The sequence below is a fragment of the Neofelis nebulosa genome, chromosome 8 (assembly GCF_028018385.1).
Source record: "Neofelis nebulosa isolate mNeoNeb1 chromosome 8, mNeoNeb1.pri, whole genome shotgun sequence".
Taxonomy (NCBI): Eukaryota; Metazoa; Chordata; class Mammalia; order Carnivora; family Felidae; genus Neofelis; species Neofelis nebulosa.
This window is the reverse complement of record NC_080789.1, coordinates 14,325,171-14,347,876: the sequence shown is the minus strand read 5'-3', so window position 1 is coordinate 14,347,876 and position 22,706 is coordinate 14,325,171. Positions and strand designations below refer to the sequence as shown.

The 22,706-nt window shown below is 45.5% G+C and overlaps 1 protein-coding gene across 2 annotated transcripts in view; it reads right to left on the bottom strand.

Annotated features, from left to right (window-relative positions):
- Positions 1-15,452, bottom strand: part of SYN3 (synapsin III) — a 470,078-nt gene extending 454,626 nt beyond the window's left edge. The window contains exon 1 of one of the 2 annotated variants that reach the window (XM_058741475.1): positions 15,323-15,452. The gene's annotated coding sequence lies outside the window, so the exon portion shown is untranslated. Of the gene's footprint in view, positions 1-8,281; positions 8,469-15,322 lie in introns of those variants that run through there. The other variant, XM_058741476.1, reaches the window with a different exon arrangement.
- Positions 15,453-22,706: the final 7,254 nt, after the last annotated feature.

Genomic DNA, 22,706 nt, shown 5'->3' with positions numbered 1-22,706 from the left:
GTTCCACACATAACAACAACTTTTAGGGGCATCATGATACCATAACACCTTATGTTGCTATTTCATACCTCACAAAAGATATACCGTATTGTTATGAACCTGGCAAGAAAGAATAAAAATAGTAAGTTTTAACCCAAAAGCTAAAATCAAAAAAGAAAAATCTTTCAACATAAAAGTGTATTATTGACATAGTCCCCAGGGGCACCTGGGCAGCTCAGTCAGTTAAGCATCCAACTTCGGCTCAGGTCATGATCTTGCGGCTTGTGAGTTTGGCCCCATGTAGGGCTCTGTACTGACAGCACAGAGCCTAGAGCCTGCCTCGGATTCTGTGTCTCCCTCTCTCTCCTGGTTGCACCCTGTCTGTCTGTCTGTCTGTCTGTCTCTCCCTCTCTCAAAAATAAATAAACATTAAAAAATATATAAGAAAAATAAATAAATAAATAAATAGTCTCTACAGGGAATCACCCCAGGAAGGCCGCAAAACAGTGACGGGGCTGCAGTAAGTTCAGTGCTTGTGTTATTGCAGCCACTCATCCTCTAAAGATGCCCCTAGAGGGCGGATGCAGCATAACAATTCAAAGCGTGGGCTCAAGTCAAAACCACCTGGGTTAATATGCCAGCTCTTCTATTTTGTAGCACTGAGCCCTTGAGCCAGTCTGTGACTTGGCTGCTCATCGTAACACAGAAATAACTGTTCTATCTCATCCATAGGCTGTTGGGAGAATTAAATGGGTTAATCCATGTAAAGTGCTTTGAACTACGTGTGGCACACAGTGAGTAGTAATTATGCCACAGGAAGATGTGGCTCAGCATCCTTGGGAAGTAGGCATGATGAGGTATGAAAAGGAGACGCAGAGTCTGTGAACTTCAAGGAAGGCCCAAAGTGGTCCTGGGGACAGGGCATCCTTCTGCAAACCTCTGCACACAGCACCCCCAACCGGCTTGTTCCCCAGGCAGTGGCTCTCCTCAAACGCACGTGGTCACATGCGACTTCGAAAGCCAGCCACTCTGCACACCCAGCATTGGACTGCCTGGTCCATTTCACCATGGCAGACTCCTTGTTAGTACCAGGGAGCTGCTAGGTTGTGGTAATCACATTAGACTCATTGAGCACAGGAAGTCACATGACTCCCACTCATCACCTATGCTACTCTAGGATCCAGCCAGTCTCCATCATTCTTCCAACCCTTTGCTTTCGCTCTTCCCTCACAAAACTGTACCGTGCCTGGCTGCCCTTCCCACAGCCTTCTCCAAGTCAGAATTCCCACTAAACGCTGAAAGTCGACCGCAGACATCACCTCTTCTCCGAAGTCCTCTCAGTTCCTCCAAGGGTTTCTCACATTGGTCAACCAATCACCTGCACACAATGATCTGTGGTGTTGCTAACCACAGGCCTCTTACTCTTGGGGCAGGAGCCTAGCCAGGTACATTTTTAATAACCTCCTCACCTGATTCTTACACACATGAAAGTTTGAGAGTGGCTGTCAAGAGCACAGGCCTTGCAAACCTTACACTTAGTCATTTTTCCATCAGCTGAGCTCCCCCAGTTCTTTCTACAAGACCTCTGAGAGCACACCCGGATGTATTCCAGGTGAACTGCTTATAGTAAATCTCCTCTCACTAGATGGTGAGCTTCTTGAGGGCAGATGCCATGCCTAAATTACATTTAAATTCTCAGCCCCTCCAGCACTACAGCACTATGGCTATCTTATCTGTGACTCTTCTTTTCCCCCATATTCCAATTCCACCCATCACCAAGTTCAAATGGCTCTACTTTTAAATTTTTCATTGATTTTGACCACTTCTCACCACTTTCACCCAAATGAATTCCATTCAAACTGCCATCATCTCTCCCCATGGACTACTGCAATGGTCTACTCACTGGCCCTTCTGCTTCCACCCCTCCACACTAGAGCTTCCCTCCCACACAGCATTCAGAATGATGCCTTAAAAACAAGTTCAATATTTATAGATCACATGTTCAAGAAAACACCGATATCCAGAAGATACAAAGAATACTCAAAACTTAACAGTTAGAAACACAAAAGCGATTTTAAAAATGGGTAATAGACTTGAACAGACACCTCTCTAAAGAGGATATAAGGATGGCAAAGAAACATGTGAAAGATATTCAGTATCACTGGCCACTAGGTAAATGCAAATTAAAACCATGGCAAGATATAATTAAACGATTAGAGTGGCTAAAATAAAAAGTACTGAAAATGACAAGTGCTGACAAGAATGCAGAGTAACTGGAACTTTCATACCCTGCTGGTGGGAATGCAAAATGGTACAGTCACTTGGGAACTCATTTGGCAGTTTCTTATAAAGTTGAGAGTAAATATGTTGTATGTCCCAGCAATCCAACAGTTGGGTATTTACCCTAGAGGTCCAAACATGTGTGTTCATACAAAAACCTGAACACAAATGTTTATATCAGCTCTTTTCTTTTTTTTTTCTTTTTTTTTTTAAAATTTTTTTTTTTCAACGTTTTTTTTTTAATTTATTTTTGGGACAGAGAGAGACAGAGCATGAACGGGGTAGGGTCAGAGAGAGAGGGAGACACAGAATTGGAAACAGGCTCCAGGCTCCGAGCCATCAGCCCAGAGCCCGACGCAGGGCTCGAACTCACGGACCGCGAGATCGTGACCTGGCTGAAGTCGGACGCTTAACCGACTGCGCCACCCAGGCGCCCCAATATATCAGCTCTTTTCATAACTGCCCAAACCTGGAAACAACCCAAGTGTCTTTCAAGGGTGAGGGAATGGACACACGGTGGTATGTTCACACAGTGGGATACTAGCCAGCAATAACAATGAACTAACTATTGATACAACATGGACAATTCTCAAAGGCATCCTGCTCAGGGAGAGAAGCTAGCCTCAGAAAGCTACATACTGTATGATTCTACTGGTATCATGTCCTCAGAAAGATAAAATGATAGCAATGGAAAGTAGAGTTGTGGTTGCCAAACGTTACAAGTGGGGAGTCTGTGACTACACAGGGACATTAGGAAGGAGGTTTCTGGGTGATGAAACTGTTCTGTGCCCCCACTGTTATGTTGGTACTTCCATGAGTCTATACGTGTGCTGAGTCATAGAACTGAACACCAAAACAAAGTCAACTTTACCACATGGCAGTTTAAAAAATAAAACCAATTAACAGAATAAGCCAAACCATGTAAACTCTTTGCCCAAAACCTCCAGCTAAGAGGAGAGTCCAAACCTCACTCCACAGTCCATGAATCCCAACCAGACCTGCTTTTGGGTACCTCTCTAGTTCTACCTTCTCAAACTCCCCTCCTCCTCCCCACTCTGCTAAAATGAATTCCATTCAAATGCTGCTGCTGAAATAGCAACTCCTTAGAGCCCTTTGATGGGCTTTTCTATAATGGCATCTTCTTATGCCCTTATACTGTTTTTTCTTATGGCCCTCACCACTGACATCTCACAATGTAATTGTTTTGTGGTTATTTTCTATTTCCCCAGAATACAAGATCCACGAGGGTAGGGATCTTGTCCACACTGTTCATTGATATATCCCCAGCACCTAGGATGCTGCCTATCACAGCATAAGCACTCCGTAAATATTTATTAAATGGATGAATAAATAAACCCAAGGGATGAAAATTCAATGGTGAAATTTCTAATGCTTTGAATGCAGAGCCATACTTTGGCTTCTGAAGCACGCTTCAAATTACCTGTCCACTTGACCCCTGAGTAAAGCATATTTAAATCAGCTACTGGGGTTTTAAAAATGGGGGCACCTGGGTGGCTCAGTCGGTTAAGTGTCTGACTCCTGATCTCGGCTCAGGTCGTGATCTCCTGGTTCCGTGGGCTTGAGCCCTGCATTAGACTCTGTGCTGACAGTGTAGAGTCTGCTTGGGATTCTCTCTCTCCCTCTCTCTCTGCCCCTCCACCACTCATGCAGTCTCCCTCTCTCTTTCTCAAAATAAATAAATAAACTTAAAAAATGGATTAAGGGGGCACCTGGGTGGCTCAGTCGGTTAAGCGGCCGACTTCGGCTCAAGTCATGATCTCACGGTCTGTGAGTTCAAGCCCCGCGTCAGGCTCTGTGCTGACAGCTCGGAGCCTGGAGCCTGTTTCAGATTCTGTGTCTCTCTCTCTCTGACCCTCCCCCGTTCATGCTCTGTCTCTCTCTGTCTCAAAAATAAATAAATGTTAAAAAAAAATTAAAAAAAAAATGGATTAAGCACAACATCTCCCTTCTGAGTGCAGCTTTCTGGTGTTTGGTTAGGTGACTGCCGTGAACATGAGCTAGAAGGGGACAAGGCTGCAAGACAATGCATTCTTAGAGCAATGTCAAGAGGTTTCCTGAAGGTTTGTACAAAATTCTCTAGAAACAGAGGTGCCTGGGTGGCTCAGTTGGTTAAGTGTTCAAATTTGGTACTGGTCATGATCTCGTGGTTTGTGGGTTCGAGCCCTGCGCTGACAGCTCAAAGCCTAGAGCCTGCTTTGGATTCTGTGTCTCCCTCACTCTCTGCCTCTCCCCTGCTTGGGCTCTCTCTCTCTCTCTCAAAAATAAATAAACATTTAGAAAAAAAGTATCTAGAAATACTACTAATGTGGGCAAATAAGTTTGAGGTGAGAGTGAAAGGGGGAAAAAAAACCACCTTTCTGTAACACCTTTTGGTGGAGAACAAAGAAAGTAGCTATTTATAGAACACCTACCCTATGTATGTTCCAGTCCCTTTCTAAAGGTTCTAAATTAAGCCCCCATCCACCCTTCAGGGTGGGCCTACCGATCCAATTTTCAGAAGTGAAAAAACAAACACAGAGATGTTAAGTAACATGGCCAATGTCACAGAATGATAGGTAAGGGCTGGTGTCTTGAATTCAGGTCTGTGAAGTTTACGATCTCATTAGTCAGGGACAAGAGGGCGAGCACTGTGCAGAGGAGCCAAACAGGACATGCCAATCTCAAATAGGAAATGCCAGCCTGGACACAGGTGGCCAGGTTCTTCTCCAAAACTTTTCAAAGACCAGCAGAGACAAGTATGCTAAAGCAAGATGCTGATTTCCTTCCGGTACAAATGTACTAAGCATCTACTCTGTCTGTAACAGTTCCTGGGTTCGGGGTTTCCACATACATTATCTCATTTAATTTTTAATATCACTTAAAAAACCTGTTAATGGTATTATTATAAACAATACCATATTTAATGGTATTAGAGATTGTTTACCAAACAGAATAGCATAATACAAGGAAGCAAGGGCACTTGAGAATTCTCCATCCCCTACCCCATGCAAGTGAGAAATTTTAGTTACCTTAAAGATAGAACAGTAGAAAGACCCAAATAACAGCATATAGGCTTTATGTTGCTACTTCTCTTAGCCTAAATCAGTGTTTTACACACTAATTAGCATACAAATTACTGTTCAGGATTGCATACACAAAAAACATATGTAATGTAATTTTTTGGCAATTAAAATATTTTAAACGGTTGTTTGGACTGTGAATGATTTCCACCCCATACTAAGACTAAGAGGCAGCTCTGGTATACTCTAGGCCTCCTCTCATTTACTCCTGCTTGGTAGATAGATTATCAACAAATCTTATGTCTAGAAGGGGCTTTAGAGGCTACCAAGTGCTACTCTTGGCCAGGGCAGTAATCCCCAAGGGTTACCACCCTCTTCTGAAGACAAGAGTGTGGAAGGTGGACTTACCCATTGCAAAGCCCCCACCATCAGTACACTCTACCTCTATTTATCTATCTGCTCCCCTCCAATTTCCACCCATTGCTGCTAGCTTTGCTCTTCAGTCCTGCAAACTAATGATAACTCCTCTTTCCTATAACCATTAGGATGTTTGAAGCCTGGTATTAAGATGATTCCTTTTTAATGTTACAGTGATCAAGGAGGGAGTCAAGTATCTGCATTGTGCTTTTAAATCATTATTTGATGGAGTTTATTTCTGAGTGTACATCTCTGCACATCCAAGATACTGACACCCACCTCCCTATTAAGCAGCTCCACTGATTAAGTTCCACATTTTGGGAAACATGCAGCTTAGTGGGAAAGAAAAAGAACAGAGACCACGTGCTGTGTAGCAAGTATTCCTATAGTGGTTATAGTGGTATAAATTAGGTGCCAGTCACACATAGAGAAAAAGGGTCAGAGTCCCAGCTCATCCACTAAGAAAGACTGCTGACCTGTGAGTTAGATTCTCAGGAAATACAATTTTCATCCTGAGTCTCCTGAAGGAGACTGACCATGTCTCACATCTCATACTCAGCTTGCCTACCACCCTCCTTTCATGTTTCAGACACCTGCCACAACACCAAGCATGGGTTAAGTGTCCAATGATTCTTACTTCAACCCTTTGGCATTTCAAAGGGGCCTGGTGAGAACAGACAAAGGTTCTGTTCAGAACAGTTAAATTCAAATGATCCCAAATTTCTCAGATGAAGGTTTTTTTTTTTAAAACAAACTCATTAATAATAATACACCTTCAAACACCTAAATCAGAGTCTTGGACTCCATCCCCTGCCATCTATTGACTCACTGAGTGACAGAAAACAAGTCACCTAACTTCTCTGGACCTCCATTTTCTCAGCTATAAATTGAGGGGCCTGGTCCACAGGACTGTAAAGTCCCTTTTAGATCCAGGGTCCCCCAATCTTCTGCTGTCTCAGATATTAATGTGGAGAGTTCACATCAATCTGGCTGAACTAGTCAATTTTAAAATCAGTGCTTGATTTATAGTAGAAAGAAGAGCATGCATGGAAGCAAAGGTAGGTAAGGACCCCAGCTCCAGCCCTTCCATTCTCCTGACACATACCGCTATCCCAGTATGATCACCTGCACAAATACCAGTATCAACATTTACTGTATGATGATTTGGGGTAATTTCCTATCTGTAGAGTGGGGTAAACACCACCTACTTCCAGAGCTATTGAGGGGGCAAAATGTTAAAATGTTTACAGCCTCACACCTAGTGGGCACATGCAGCATATTCCTTTATTCAAAGATTCTTTATCCAGCCCACTTAATCAACCACCTCAGATTCCAAAGACTTTTTGCAATCCAAAGTACAGACAGACAGAGCTAGGAGAGCTCTAAAAGTCAGCTAAGTCCAACTCCCTCCAGCCCTGTGATTGACAAATGAAGAAAACAAGCTCAGAGAGACTCAGTAACTTGCCCAAGGACCTATACATATATTCTTCAGCAGCAAAGCCTGACCCAGAACACAGGGCAGCAGGCACCAAGGGTCATACAAGACACAAAGAGAACACTGCAGGCTCCACTCTTCCTAAAGAAATTGGTAACTCCCCATACATCACTAAATTCTGAAAAATAAAAGAACTTTTTAGTTATGTATTTTTTGGAGTGTTGCAAGAGAGAAGGAGCATCATAGCTTGTCTGTGAAACGCAGGCTTTCAAACTGAATTACCTATGAATTGAAGGTGAGACTTCCTTGCTATCAGCCTTTCCCAGTTATTCTGCTCCAATCTCCCTCACCCCACCCCATTTGTCCTTTTTTCAGTTTACACCCGGAGGCTAATACGCTTGCATTAGGACCCTCTTTGGACAAGGTGAGATGTTTCAGGCTGGGGCAATAATGCATGCCCCACTAAACACACACAAGAAAACTGTCACAGCTAAGTTACTCGATAAAGCAAAAATAATTCTCCTCTGCTTAGGAGCTCCAGCATGGGACAACTAGGAATTAATCAATTCGATTAATCAATTAATCAAATTCATTAAGGCACACTGATAACTCAAGGGTCGGGGGCCCTAAGGTCCTCCCAAAGGGCATGATCAAAATCCCTGAGACCGTTCAGGTGTTTCTGGAGAAACCTCAGCCCAGAGTCTACCAAGGGCTTCTTGGCCACGTGGGAGCACTGAAGAGGGAGTCCAGACAATATAAGGAGGAGCCTGGGTTACAGCTAGCTCCAAGGAGACCGCTCTCACCTGACACTCCCCTGCTGCCCAAGATTCCCAGAGCAAAGCATGTATCTACACAGATCATTTGACAGAAAGCTACACCAACAGTATGCTTGTTTACAGCTTCAGGTCAGCACACTCCCCAGTCAGTGTCTCCCAGAATTCAGAGGGCCCTAATCTAAGCCTCACATTGTGCACTTGAGCAAATAGACCCAAAGAGGGAAACCGTCCTGCCCGAGCTCATACCACGTGCCAGGGCTATGGGATGGAGCCTATGCTTGACCTTCAGTCTAGAGCTGTTCCCTCCCTTTAGACCTCCAGTCTAGAGCTCCTCTCTGCTAGGCCCACTCCCTCTTCCAAAACCCTGGGCTCACCTCCTGGTTCTGAGGATCCTGCCAGGTTGAACAATGCTCAGAAGCAGGTGGTAATTTAGCAATGCATCCAGTGGGACATTTGTAGGCCAGAGCAGCGGGGGGCTGTGTCCGTCCCCAGTGGCAAGGAGAGACTGCAGCGTGGAACTTTGAAAGGGCTCTCTCTTCCCTAAACGATCCTGATCCTCCTCCTCCTCCACCTCCTCTTCCTCCCCCACTCCCTCTCCCCCTTCCTCCTCCTCTGTAGTACTACGGAGACATGTGCTCTGCTTGGGAGGAGGTAAGGAGGAAGATGCAGCTGTTTATTGGAAGGAGAAGGGCAGCAATCTGCTGAGCTGGGCTATATACTCACACCTAGCAGAAGAGGAATGGGGAAAAAAAAGAGATCTGTTGCCACAGAATTATTAACCCTTGGGCTCCAGCTTTGCTCCTCACGCAGCTGAAGCAGCAAGAGAAACAATACACTTAACCAATGGAGTGCCAGCCAAAGACATTACATCATCGGTCAGCACTGTCATTGGCTAATAATTCCTAGAAGGCAAAATTCTGCTTCTAGGTGCTTAACCCTTTCATGTTCACCATAGCGATGACTCAAGTATTTGGTCAAACCAATGGTTCCTGGACTTCCTTTTATCAGGATCATGTGGGCTGCTTTCTAAACATACAGATCTCTGTGCTTCATCCAGAACCATGAAAGCCTTCAGAGGGAAGACGAATATCTGTATTTTAAATAGTGTACAGAATGTGAGGACTACTGGTCTATTCAGAAACTCTTCCTCTCCAAAAGATAAAAGAGATAATCAGTTGTCTGAGCATTTATTATGTACCTAATATTTACTGCATCATTTAATTTATTTACTATACTAAGCAATGAACACTACTGGATACATTTCATAGGTATAAAAAGTAAGGTTCAGAGAGAATAAGTCACTTGCTCAGAGATGGGACCTGGCTTTAAAAACCAGGCGGTTTGGAGCACCTGGGTGGCTCAGTCAGGCGAGCATCCAACTTTTGCTCAGGTCATGATCTTGCAGTTCTTGAGTTCGAGCCCCACATCAGGCTCGCTGCTATCAGCACGGAGCCCGCTTCAGATCCTCTGTCCCCCTCTCACTGCCTTTCCCCCACCTGCACTCTCTCAAAAATAAATCAAATATTAAAAAAAAAAAAATTAAGAGCTCGGCTGTTTGCACCCTACCTCATTCCCCCTCTGAAGCTCCCACTTGAAATCAAACTAAGCCATTTGCCTGCTTATTGATTCCAGGGTTATAGAAAATGTAGAAAACCCTCTCAATGAGTTGGAAAATGCCAGTAACCTATGAAGAATGGTGGAATGAAGAGAATGGTGAATTCCCATAGTAGGTGTTCGGGGATCAAGAACCCTCCAGAGAATCCTCTTTTTCTCAGGCTCCATTCTTCTGCTTCTGCTGCAAATCTCAGCTTCACTGTCACTTTCTCTAGGAAGCCTCCTCCCACTCCCAAATCTGGGGCAGATTCTCCTGCTCCAGGCTCCTAAGGTCCCCTGTATCAGTGGACTGCAGCTGCTTGCTTAGTGGGTAAACTCCATAAAATTAGAGCCATTTCCACTTTCTCCACCAACATACGCCCAGCACAGTGCTTGCCACATGTGAGTACTCCATCAGGACGAGGAGGGATGGGGAGGGAAGGCCCTTGGTGAAGGTCTAAATGGCATCATGCTGAGATGGGAATGGCAAAGCACTGGAGGCCAAGGGATACACATGAACATAGTGTCTGACCTTGGGCAAGTTCATGTCCTGGGGGTTGGGGGGGTGGGGAGGGCTTGGTTTCCTCATCTGAAAATGAAGACAACAGCACCTCCCTCATAGGTAGATATGAGGATCAAATTAAAGAATGATTTAGGCTGTGATGTGCTCCTTTATACTGTCTCTCCATAGATCTCATCCATTTTGTTGGCTGACATCTAAGTGCTGACAACTCCCATATTTATAGCTCTAGCCCAGACTTCCTCCCCACCCCAGGCTCCACGTGGATATCTCACAGGCATCTCTAACACAGCACGTGAATTTCCTCTCCGAACCACAACCTGCTCCCCACCTAGTCTCCTCCACTCTGTTATTGGTGCTCCCATCCAGCCAAGCTTTTATCTATTTTTGTTTTTGTAATTGAAATGAAACTCATATCACATAAAATGAACCATTTTGAAGTGTCCAACTAAGTGGCATTTACTACATTTATAATGTTGTGCAACCACCACCTCGATCTAGTTCCAAAACATTTTCATCAACCCAAAAAGGAAACTATTTACCCTTTAAGCAGTTATGCTTCATTTACTCTTCTTCCCCAAGCCACTGGCAAACACCGGTATGCTTTATGTCTCTATGGATTGATCTACTCTGGACATTTTATGTAAATGAAATCAGACACCATGTGAACTTTTGTGTCTGTCTTCTTTCACTTAGCATGTTTTTAAGGTTTATTCACATTGCAGCATGTATCAGTACTTCATTTATTTTTATGGCTGAGTAATATTCTATTGTAAGTATATACCACATTTTGTTTATCCATTCACCTGTTGATGGACATTTGGCTCCACCTAATCTTTTTTTTTTTTTTAATTTTTTTTTCAACGTTTTTTATTTTTGGGACAGAGAGAGACAGAGCATGAACGGGGGATGGGCAGAGAGAGAGGGAGACACAGAATCGGAAACAGGCTCCAGGCTCCGAGCCATCAGCCCAGAGCCTGACGCGGGGCTCGAACTCACGGACCGCGAGATCGTGACCTGGCTGAAGTCGGACGCTTAACCGACTGCGCCACCCAGGCGCCCCTCCACCTAATCTTAAACCATAAACCCATGGGTCATCTTTGGTTCTTCCGTTTACTGTATTCCCAACATCTAATCTATCAGCAAGTCCTTGTCCATTTTGTAACCAAATATAACTCTAATCCTTCTACTTTCCTCCAATACCATTGCTATTCTGCAGCCAAGACACCAACATCCCTCTCACCTAACTCTTAATTGGTGACAAAATCCCATTCCTCTCCCTCCTCCATTTTTCACCAGGTAGCTACATAAACCAGATCATTCATCAACTCTAGCAATATTTACTGAACACTTTGCATTATGGAGCTTGCATCCTAGAGGCATGACAGACAACAAACAAATATATAGTATAACCTCAAGTCATTACTAGGCTTAAAATCCCTCAATGACCTTTCAATGCACTTCAAATAAAATCCAAGTTCAGCATGGCCTTCCAAGGACCCGTCTACTTCTCCAAACTCATCTCAGGCTGTTCCCCAATCATACTGGGCTCCATTCCTCCACCTCCTGGTCCTTGAACAAGCTGTTCTTTCTGCCTCTTGATCCTGGCATTGTTTAGCATTGCTGGATCCTTCTCACCCTTCAGATCTCAGGATAAATATCACTCCTCAACATGACCTTCCCTGGCCACTCTTGTTAAGCAGATCCACACCTCATTCATTTCACTCATTCAAGAAGTATGTGCTAATCACCGTGCTGGGCTCTTGGGATAAAGCAATATGTGACCTCCTGGAGCCATCAGTCTAATGGGGGGGGGGGGTGGCAAACAACAAGGAAATAAATAAAATGAATGAACAAGTGCTATGAAGGGAGAGTAAAAGGGAGGGGACCTGCCTTACACAAGATGGTCCAAAAGGCCTTGCTGTGGAGATTATACTAAAAGATTCAGTTGGGAAAAGGGCCTATTACTCTCTATCACTTCCTGGCTAGGCAATGGGATGTTCTTTTTTTTTTTTTTTTTTTCAATATATGAAATTTATTGTCAAATTGGTTTCCATACAACACCCAGTGCTCATCCCAAAAGGTGCCCTCCTCAATACCCATCACCCACCCTCCCCTCCCTCCCACCCCCCATCAACCCTCAGTTTGTTCTCAGTTTTTAACAGTCTCTTATGCTTTGGCTCTCTCCCACTCTAACCTCTTTTTTTTTTTTCCTTCCCCTCCCCCATGGGTTTCTGTTAAGTTTCTCAGGATCCACATAAGAGTGAAACCATATGGTATCTGTCTTTCTCTGTATGGCTTATTTCACTTAGCATCACACTCTCCAGTTCCATCCACGTTGCTACAAAGGGCCATATTTCGTTCTTTCTCACTGCCATGTAGTGCTCCATTGTGTATATAAACCACAATTTCTTTATCCATTCATCAGTTGATGGCCATTTAGGCTCTTTCCACAGTTTGGCTATTGTTCAGAGTGCTGCTATAAACATTGGGGTACAAGTGCCCCTAGGCATCAGTACTCCTGTATCCCTTGGGTAAATTCCTAGCAGTGCTATTGCTGGGTCACAGGGTAGGTCTATTTTTAATTTTCTGAGGAACCTCCACACTGCTTTCCAGAGTGGCTGCACCAATGTGCATTCCCACCAACAGTGCAAGAGGGTTCGGCAATGGGATGTGCTATCATTCAATGTTTGCTCTTGAAGAATGAAAGCATTTAATGTCTGTCTCTCTCTCTCCCCTAACAGACTGCACTGTATCCCCAGCACCTAGGACAGTGCCCTATCATTTAGGAAGCACTCAATGCACAGTGTTGAATTAATAATTGGTAAATAAATTAATTAATTAATCAGACCACCAAAGAAATCACCTCATAGACTATAAAAAATCATATCATTTTGGGGGCGCCTGGGTGGCGCAGTCGGTTAAGCGTCCGACTTCAGCCAGGTCACGATCTCGCGGTCCGTGAGTTCGAGCCCCGCGTCAGGCTCTGGGCTGAGGCTCGGAGCCTGGAGCCTGTTTCCGATTCTGTGTCTCCCTCTCTCTCTGCCCCTCCCCCGTTCATGCTCTGTCTCTCTCTGCCCCAAAAATAAATAAAAAAACGTTGAAAAAAAAAATTAAAAAAAAAAAAATCATATCATTTTGATTGCTGCTTTTGTTGTTATTGCTATTATTTTATGGCAAAAGGACACATACTCTGTTGGGTTTTAGAAAAAAGACTGGGTTGACTGTAAAACAAGAGTTAAAGTACTTGACTCAGAATACCACTAGACAACTAGGAGAGAATGCATATAGATAATAGGCACTCAATAACAGGAAGTGGTAGTCATTGTAGCTATTATTATTAAAGATCCTTTCCTCTAAAGCCTATTTACCCAACTCTAACTCCCAAATCTACTTTCAGATGCAGTCAAGAAGGTTAAAGGCAAAAGAAATGAACACTTTTTAAATACCTGCTCTGCACCAGATTCAGTGCAAACCAGTTTCTGTCAAGTTATCACATTTACTTCCCAAACCCATCCTGCAGAGGTGGCTGCTGTGGGACAGCTCTCAATCCCTCTCCAAGACAGAGGCACCCCTTCCTCCCCTGGGCCCTACTGCCAGTTCCGTTGGCTGAGTCCCTCTTCAGGAACTGTCTTGCGGAAGGGACAACCAAAGTTATGTCCTTCCCTGCATCTACTGGCTGGCCAACATGGGGCTTCCAAGGCCTGGCCCCCAGGCCTCAGGGGATCAACTAAGGCCTCTTTTGCATTGCATCACAGATCTACCTTCCCTCTGCCCAATCCTGTTTTCCTCACCTGTCACCCCCTTGGACAGTGAGACGACTCCCCCCAAGTCCCCCTACACACAAACCCCAGAATCTCTGAGTCTTTTACCAGGGAATTTGATCTTCTAAAGGTAGTTATGATATTTCCTTTTAAATCAGAAAAGTGACATTCAGAAACATTGATTAATGTCCCCAAAGCACACAGCTAAAGTGACTTTCTGGCCTGACTCCCCAGTGACACCTTGCTTTTTATTACAGCCTCTAACAGCCAAGACTGTGCCTCTGCAAGGCAGAAAGAGGAGGAGAGAGGTACCATTCCCAATCCTCCAGGGTCCATGCCTGATGACAAGGTTGAGGTCAAAGCCTCCTGAAACAATACAAAAATGACCTGCAGGTTGCAGAAGCAAGTATCACAGAGGCAACATTTCCTGGCCCAAATCTTTGTCCAGAGGCCAGGGAGCAGGGCTCCTGGGCAGTTGGGGCTGCTTTCCGGGCCCAGAACATTTGCAGCCAAGTCCGAATAGCAACTACAACTTACCGGCTCTCTGATGCTCCAGTCTCCATCCATTTTCCAGAGAGCTGCCAGAGTTACCTGGTCACTGATCAGAATTCCTCCACTGCACTCCACCCCAGGACAAAATTCAAGACAGTCAAAGTCTGCATTTTAAGGTCTGCGCATGGTTTAGTTCCCCGCCATGCCGACAGCTCATTTCCTACCCACAGTAAGCCCCGGTCCTTCGTGATTATTTAATGGGATAATAGACTTTTTCAGCTTCCTTACCTCCCTCTGGAATTCCCGCTATCCCAGCAGCCCTCCCCCTTGGCCCTCTCCCCCCAGCTCTCAGCGGGGCAAACCCTCCGCCTCCTCCAGTCCCCACTCAAAGGTCGCCTCCGCTCCAAAGCCGTCCTGGCTGCCTCACGCCTCCTCTACACCTCGTGTCTCCTGTACTACGGTGCTCTGAAACTGTTCCTCCTACTGTCCTTCTTGGCCCCAGGAGCCCCTCCAAAGCCCGTCTTCCTGCCACCAGGGCTCAGCACAGTGCCTGGCACACAGCTGGGGAGCCGATAAATGCCGAATAAACACGGGGCGCGGCATCAAGGCTAGTCCCCGCTGCGAGCTCGGCCAGGGAGCCGCTCGGAGGTTTCTTCCTGCGCCTCAGAAAGACTGGAAAAAGGCAATGGCGTGACAAATCTGACCCCTAGCCCCAGGCCAACAGGTCCTGAGGGGTCCGAAGACCTGGGTCGAGCGCATGTCCGGCCGGGGGCTCCCGGGCCCCCGGCATTTCCCGCGCGCCGACCTGTCCGTCGCAGGGTCGGGCCGGGGCCGGGCTGCGGCAGCCTGTGGAGGGAGAGTGGCGCGGCGGCTCGTCGCCTCCCTCCCGGGCCCACCGCGCGCCCGCACCCCACGGGCACAGGGCCGGCGCGCCGGGGACGAGGACGCCACCGGCAGCCCCGTCTGAGGGGCCGCGGGCGGGGACGGGGGGGCTCCCAGCTTCCGGAAACCCCACAAAGTCTACTTCGCGGCGGCGCTCCCCTTACCGTGCGAGCCGCCAGGAAACCCGCGCCAGGGGAGTGCCTCGGCCGCGGCGCCCGCCTGCGGATACGCTCCGGGTCCGCGAGCTCAGCCTCCGCACCCGGCCGCGCTCCAGCGTCTCCCCTCCGCCGCCCGGCCTCCCCGCCGCGCCGCACCGCCCCATTGGCTCGGACGGCCAGGCCCCGCCCCCTGGGGCCCCGCCCCGCGCCTCCCACCACGGCGCCCCTCACGTCTCCACGCGGGAAAGTTGCTTCCTGACTCTGAGCTCTCCCCCGGCTCGGGCAGCCGAGTGCAGTGATCATTCCCGATCCCCAAAGCGTCTCTACGCCCCTTGGGGAGTGCGAAGAGTGCAGCGTCCTTGGAAGCCAGCTTTGAGCAAGGCACCTGACCTTCCAGGACTTCAGGAGGCGCCTCAGAGAAACCCTGCCTCACTGCTCGCGTCTCAGGTACTGTGCCGGTCACTCAGCGCGGGGGGTGCAACAGGAACCAGACAAAGTCTGTCGCCCTCCTGTAGTTTGCGTGGAGTCGGGATGGGGGCAGGTTAAATGAAGGTACACGAAGAAGATATGTCAGATTGTTATGGGAGGGAGAGGTGATTTTAAATAAGAAAGGGGCCTTGGGACGTTGTAAATAGGAGGGTTTCTTGCGACCACTTGGGCAGGTGATAGTTGAACAGAGTTGAAAGAGAAAAGGGATTCCAGGACTGGAAGGAGAGCATCGCCGGCAGGGGGCAGTAGATGCACCGTGATTCTGAGGCCACAAGTGGAGACTAGGATAGCCCAGAGTGCTGAGCAAGGAAGAGGTGCGCTAGGCTGGAGAGAGTGCGTGGGGCCGATTTCCCCAGAGCCCGGAGGGGTGGGGGTGGGGGGGGGGCAGCCTGAATAGCGTCGGTTCGTTATAAGGACAAAACAAAAATAAGTCATCGAAGGGAGGCTACGACATGTTTAAAAGACCACTGTTGCTTGTGTGGAGAATAGATTTTGGAAGAGGGAATGAAATAGCAGCGAGACCAGTTAGGAGGTGTCTTAGTCGGCTCACGCTGCCATAACCAAATACCATAGACTGGTTGGCTTAAACAATAGACATTTATTTTCTCATAGTTCTGGACGTGAAGGTCAAGGTGCCAGCGTGGCCTGCTTCTGGTGGGAGCTCTCTTCCTGGCTTGTAGATGACTGCCTTCTCCCCGTGTCCTCATAAGGCAGGGAGAAAGAGAGCAAGTTCTCTCCTGTCTCTTCTTAGAAGGACACGAGCCCCATCATGAGGTCCCCACCTGCAGGACTTCACCTAAATCACCAAAGGCTCTGTCTCCAAATACCATCTTGTCGTGCGTTAGGGCTTCAACATATGAGCGGGGGGGATGCATAGTTCAGTGTGTAACTTGAGTCTACTGCAGGAGTCCAGGCAAGAGATGATGGTGACTTAGACCAAGGTGGTGACAGTGGAGATAGGGAGAGTGGACCAACTGAAATACATTTTTAGAATATCATGGAAAGCCTTGGTGATGAGTTGGTTTTAAGTAATGTGGAAAACAGATGAATAAAGAATGACTCCCAGGTGCTCACCTTGAGCCATCCTTGAGATAATGGTGCCCTTACCAACATGGGGAAAGACTAGGAAGGGACAGGTTGGAAGCAGAATGGAAATGAAGGCTCCACCATGGACATTTGAGAAACCTATTAGGCAAGCTACAACAACTGTGCCAGGTTCTCTTCAAATTGTTTTACATATATTAACCAATTGCATACATAATTCTTATAGTAACTGTGTGGTGGAAAAGGACTCTCATTGTTCCCGTATCACAGTGGAGGAAATGAAGGCACTAAAAGATTGAGCAACTCGCCCAAAGTGAGGGCTGGTTACCCAAGTAGAAAGCACAGATGTGAGCCTGGGGCTGGAGATATGCACTGGGGAGTGTTCTGACCTGGGACCATATGAGACCACCTAATGTGAGAAGAAAGCAGAGCCAAGGACTGAGAGCCCTTGGAAGTTTGTCTTCCAACATCTCCGCTTACTGCATGGCCCTTAGTAAGTGACTTCAGTCAATAAGAGGGAGTAACCCGACTTCAGTAACCAAGGGAGGAAAACTGGCTCAGGAGTCACAAACTTTAATACTGTTGGGGACGGGCAATAATGTAATAAGTGAAGTTGGCAGGATGTGATAGAACAGGGCGGGGTAGAGACTGTGGTGCACTGAGGTGTGCGTAGATCTGCCTAAGGGGGCAGGCTGTTACTTAACAACTCGTGTTTGCCATATAGCAGTAGGGACCCTGAGTTGCCAGATGATCTGATTTTCATTAAATTTTCATTAAGAAAAATTCAGATTATGTTACATCTGCAAGTGTTTAAATGTTGGCGATTAATTAAAAAAAAAATGTAAAGGACTGTGTGAACCAAGATTGTTGAGCAAAATCAAACCCATGCATAGACAGGATTTGCCCCTTTGGCTACTACTTTCCACCTCTGGATCAGGCAGTACCTCAGATCCTTCCTGAGTTTCTATTCAGACATGGATAATGACAGTAGTGGACATAAGAAGATGAAGAAGATCAAGAAAATCTCAGCTCATAAACCCTGCATGGATTTTTGCCCCATCTCTGCCTCTACCCACCCTGGAATATCCTTTCTAAGCTTCTGTCTCCCCTACCTGTGAAATGAGGTCAGAGAACAGCTCTGACTTCTCTCAACTCGAAGATTTGGACTTATATGTAGTTTTTTTTGTTGTTGTTGTTTTTTAAGAATATTGGCCTTCAAATGTGCACAGGAGAGTTGCTTGGAGAAAAATGGAAAGGATGTTCTTGTCTAGGCCTATAAATTCAAAAACCTTCACTAGTATCAGTTTTAAACAAAGAAAGAAAAGAGGAAATGGTTAGTGGGATAAAAGTGTAGATGAGAAACCAGGCAAATTATGGCATGGAAAATTATTTTTTATTGCACTGTGAATAAGGGGGATAAAAGGCAGTTAGATGCAGAAGTGCTTAGTGGTTTCTATTGAAAATTCAATGTATCATAGCCAGTTCTCTATATTTATCATCAAGGGTTTAGCAGTAATGAGATTCTCCCGTCATGTATTGGAGGTCAGCTGCATTCCAGAATTATTTATTCTTATGTGCTGAGCTTATGCAATGAAAAGAGCCTGGAAACAGATAATGACTCTCCATAGTCAGTCCCTTTTGTCCCCGCCCTGAGATAGTGTTTCAAGCTGGAGAAACAGCTCACGACTTTATAAATTTCTGACTTTTATGTGAGAGTGAATGTGGGTTGGAAGTCAGAAGACTTGACACCTGGTCATGGGATAACCTCTCTGAACCTTCTTCATCAATGAAATGAGAGCTGGACCAAAGATGGCTTCCTAGAAGATATTTGTATTTATGCCTCCACATTTCTTTGGGGGGAGTTTTTCACGGTGGGGAGACCTGGAAATTCCCAGGGCCAGATCCTTCAACGACTTGCTAACTCCTAGTCCCCAAAAATACTTGAGGGAGGGATGTCACCTGAGTTGGGCCAGTTAGATCTTCACTCCTGGGACTTTGTCTCTCCAGAAAGTGATAAGGATGGAGAGAGATTGACCACAAGATTGATCAGACTAATGATGGCAGCAGCAGCAGCAGCAGCGGCAGCTGCCGCCGCTAAGGAGGCTGGACCAGTGATTGCTGTTTAGTCCTGAATCTTGTTGGCACACCTCTAGATTCCTTTGATTTCTGCCCATTTCGCAAACTTGCTCCTTCATGCCATCCCTGTCCCCCATCTAATTTTATTTTGTGAATCGTCCATCTCTGCTAAATTCCCTTCTTGTGTTAAATAGCCTACATTGTTTCTCTTGCTTTTAACCAAGAATCCTCCCGATGGGTCCAGGAAGGAAAGAAATATATTGTCATAGGATCTTTTCCCTGGGGAACAATTCAGCTCAGGAATTTGCATGCATATGGATGCACCCACAGTGACAGGTGTACACGTTGTCTTACAACTCAGTACGAAATCCAAACCCACAGAGTGGTGGTGGTGGAGGCTAAAAAATATATTTATTTTTGATAAGAAGAACTCAGATCTGCTATTCTTATCTAAAAAAAGATGAGCAAGTTCTTATAATAACAAAACAACTGTAGCAATAAGTCCTTTTTATGTAAATTCTATAGTTTGCAAAGTCCCTCATTTCATATACCCTCCTGTGAGGTAGGCAGATTAGATAGTATTCATGGATTAGAGTAATAGTAGCTATCATTTATTGAATACTTTTTGTGACCAGGCACTGTGCTAAATGCTTTTCATACCCACGGGCCTACACTGTTAAAGAGATGTTATTCCCGGGGCGCCTGGGTGGCTCAGATGGTTAAGCTGCTGACTTCAGCTCAGGTCATGATCTTGCACTCTCTGAGTTCAAGCCCCACATCGGGCTCTGTGCTGACAGCTCGGAGCCTGGAGCCTGCTTCAGATTCTGTGTCTCCTCCTCTCTCTGCCCCTCTGCCTCTCGTGCTGTCTCTCTGTCTCTCTCAAAAATAAATAAATATTAAAAAAATTTTTTTTTTAAAAAGAGATGTTATTCCCATTTCATAGGGAAAGAAACAGACTTGTACAAAGTCACTTAGATGATACATAGTTGAGGTGGGAACTCAAAATTCTGTCTGACAACGAACGCCATATTTGCTTTTAACACGCACAGCTTCGTGTCACATAACACAGCTGGTGAATGACAGAGCTGCCGTGGGAACCTAGGTCCTGAGTCAGGAAAGTTTCACAGTTGCCAACAACATGGCAAAGTTAATTTTGTTATCCATCCATGGCAAGAGTTTTAAGCTCACAAGAAAGATCTTGCAATATTTCCTCCTCTCTACCTATCAGGGAGCCTAAAATCTGCACAAAGATGAATTGCTATAATTAAAGATTGATTAGGGGGTACAAGGGCAAATTAGCCTGCGAGGGTTAAGACACAAAGTGTTAACATGTGCAAGAATAAAAGGGCTCTGGAATCTATCCAAAAAGGGTTGATGTAGTAATCATTTCACTATGTATATGCAAATAATCGTGTTCTATGCCTTAAATAGATACAATTTTTATTTTTAAATAAATTAATTAAAAAGCATTAAAAATAAATTTGACTTATAAGAAATTAAAAAAAAAGTAAAAGTGAGAGAACTTTTTTGTTTCATAAATTTCATCTTTGGATTAAAAAACATCTTAGAAAGATGAGGAGGTGGGGTATAGAATAAAAGAAAAGCTGAAAATATTAATCTACTTCCTGACATGAGGCAATTCAGTTCATCTCTGAGCCCTACCTAGTAAAATGAGGGGAGTGCTTAGAATGCTGTAACATCTACAGTTCTTTTCTAGAATCCCTAGGTAAATGCTCAGAAGGAGCATGGCATGGTCTGGAGCTGAGGTGGATTGTGAGCTAAAGATTTTGAGTGGTTTTATGGTTGCTTGTTTGTAGCACAGAACATTTTTGCTGACGTTGCAAAAAATTGTCATGGTAACCAGAAAAATAAGTTTCCAAATCCTTGGAGTACCCCTTAAGGGGAGGCAGATGTCAGTGGGTGTTCCTTTGCAGTTAAGGGTGCTTGAAGGTTTTAGCTGATCAAGTCACTTTCAAGGTAGTGTTCTAATACATTTGCCCTCACCACAACTCACTGGGAAGCAGCTGTAGTAGGGCAGAGAGAGTACTAGGTCCACTGGAGTGGGCAATGAAAACACCGAGGCAGTAGTTCTCACTGCTGGTATATATTTTGGCATATATTCTCACTAGTAGGTATATATTTTGTCAGCATCCCAGGTGACATCATTGTGTAGTCAAGGTTGAGCACTGCTGAGCTGATTTTGAGTCCTACATCCCCAGCTTCCTGTCTGGCTGTGAGGTCTTGGACTGGCCTCTTCACTTCTCCAAGCTTTGGGTGCTTCTGCTATAAAATAAGGTAATAGAACTAGCTTTGCAGGACAGTTGTGAGGCTTAAACATGAAAGTGCCTGACCATCACCATAACTTCAATATTAGTTGCATTTGACTTAGAACCAGCATGGAATTCGGAAACCCACTTTTTATTTTTTCTTATTTTTTAATTTTTCGATTAAAATCGCCCTTGCTCTCCATTTCTACCACTTTGTGGGTCTGGATTCTGTCTGTACAGGAACACAACAAAGAACTTACCCCTTCCAGGTCATTTTCCTTCCATCTTAAATCCCACATAATAATGACGCTGCATCAGTTGGCCTCTAAACAGACCCTGGTCATTTCAGCCAAGCTCAATCACCAGAGGAATAGCCAGGCCACACTGAGAATGGATTTTTTTCCCCTTTAACTACATGGGAAGGCAATAACTGTAGCTGTTGAGAACATGAAAGCTGTAACTATACCGTGTTTGAATCCTTGTTCTGCTACTTCTTAGTTTTTGACTTTGGGCAAGCTGTTTGCCTAGGTTCCTTATCTACCCAAGGAGGGTAATAATAATAATTACTTTCGGGAGTTGCATGAGGATGAAATCTATTCAAACATACAAATTAGGGCAGTACCTGGTATATAATAAGTGTTCTTCAAGTGTTCCCCATTTTATTTGCATTGACATGATCAACTCTTAGATTTCCCAAAAAAGAAACACATAAATCTTACCACTTAGAGCTCAGACAATGAGCAGACCCCTTGATCCCCGGGTTATGAGGGAGTGTGCCCCGGAGGTGTGGAGCCCAGCCTTAAGCACTACTGGTCTCTATCTTATTTGTCCCAGACTACAACTGCTTTATTGGACCATGGGTTTTACAACAGCATCCACCGTGTGTGGCTTCCACCTCTGTCCCTATCTTCTCAAAGTCAGCTATAAAGACAGTAAAGTGTGGTCCTTTTCTCCTCCCTCTTTCACTTTCTTCTCTTTCCTCTGACCCTTAGAGATTATGGGCTGGCTGTGGCATTCCACCTAGGCCCATCTTCCCTGGCAGGTACCCATAGTACAGGCAGGCCTCTGGATGGCATAGTGATCGCCATCATCATTGTGGCAGCTGCCATGGGGAGCACTGGGCTGAGCATTCTGCAGTCATCCGCTTACTGAATTATCCCAACAACTCTGAGAAGTAAGCATAATAAACACATTCCCATTTTACAGATTATTAAAACTGAGGCCTATAGTGGTACATGAACCTGCTAAGATCCCATATCTCATACATACGGGATCAGGGACCTAAGCTGGTAATTCATTGCCCTTTACCAGCATGCCCTTGGGCTGGCTCCACTGCCCTGGGGGATGGGGCTCCCCCTCCTGGCTTTCGAGCTCCTGAGAAAAGAGTAGAGTTTAACTTCTACCATTGACAGACCATTGCCTTCTCCAAAACGATCTCCATCCAGACATCAGGGAAATGACCATCATATTAAGTGAGAGGATCCATGCAAAAACACAGCTTGATCTAAAAACTG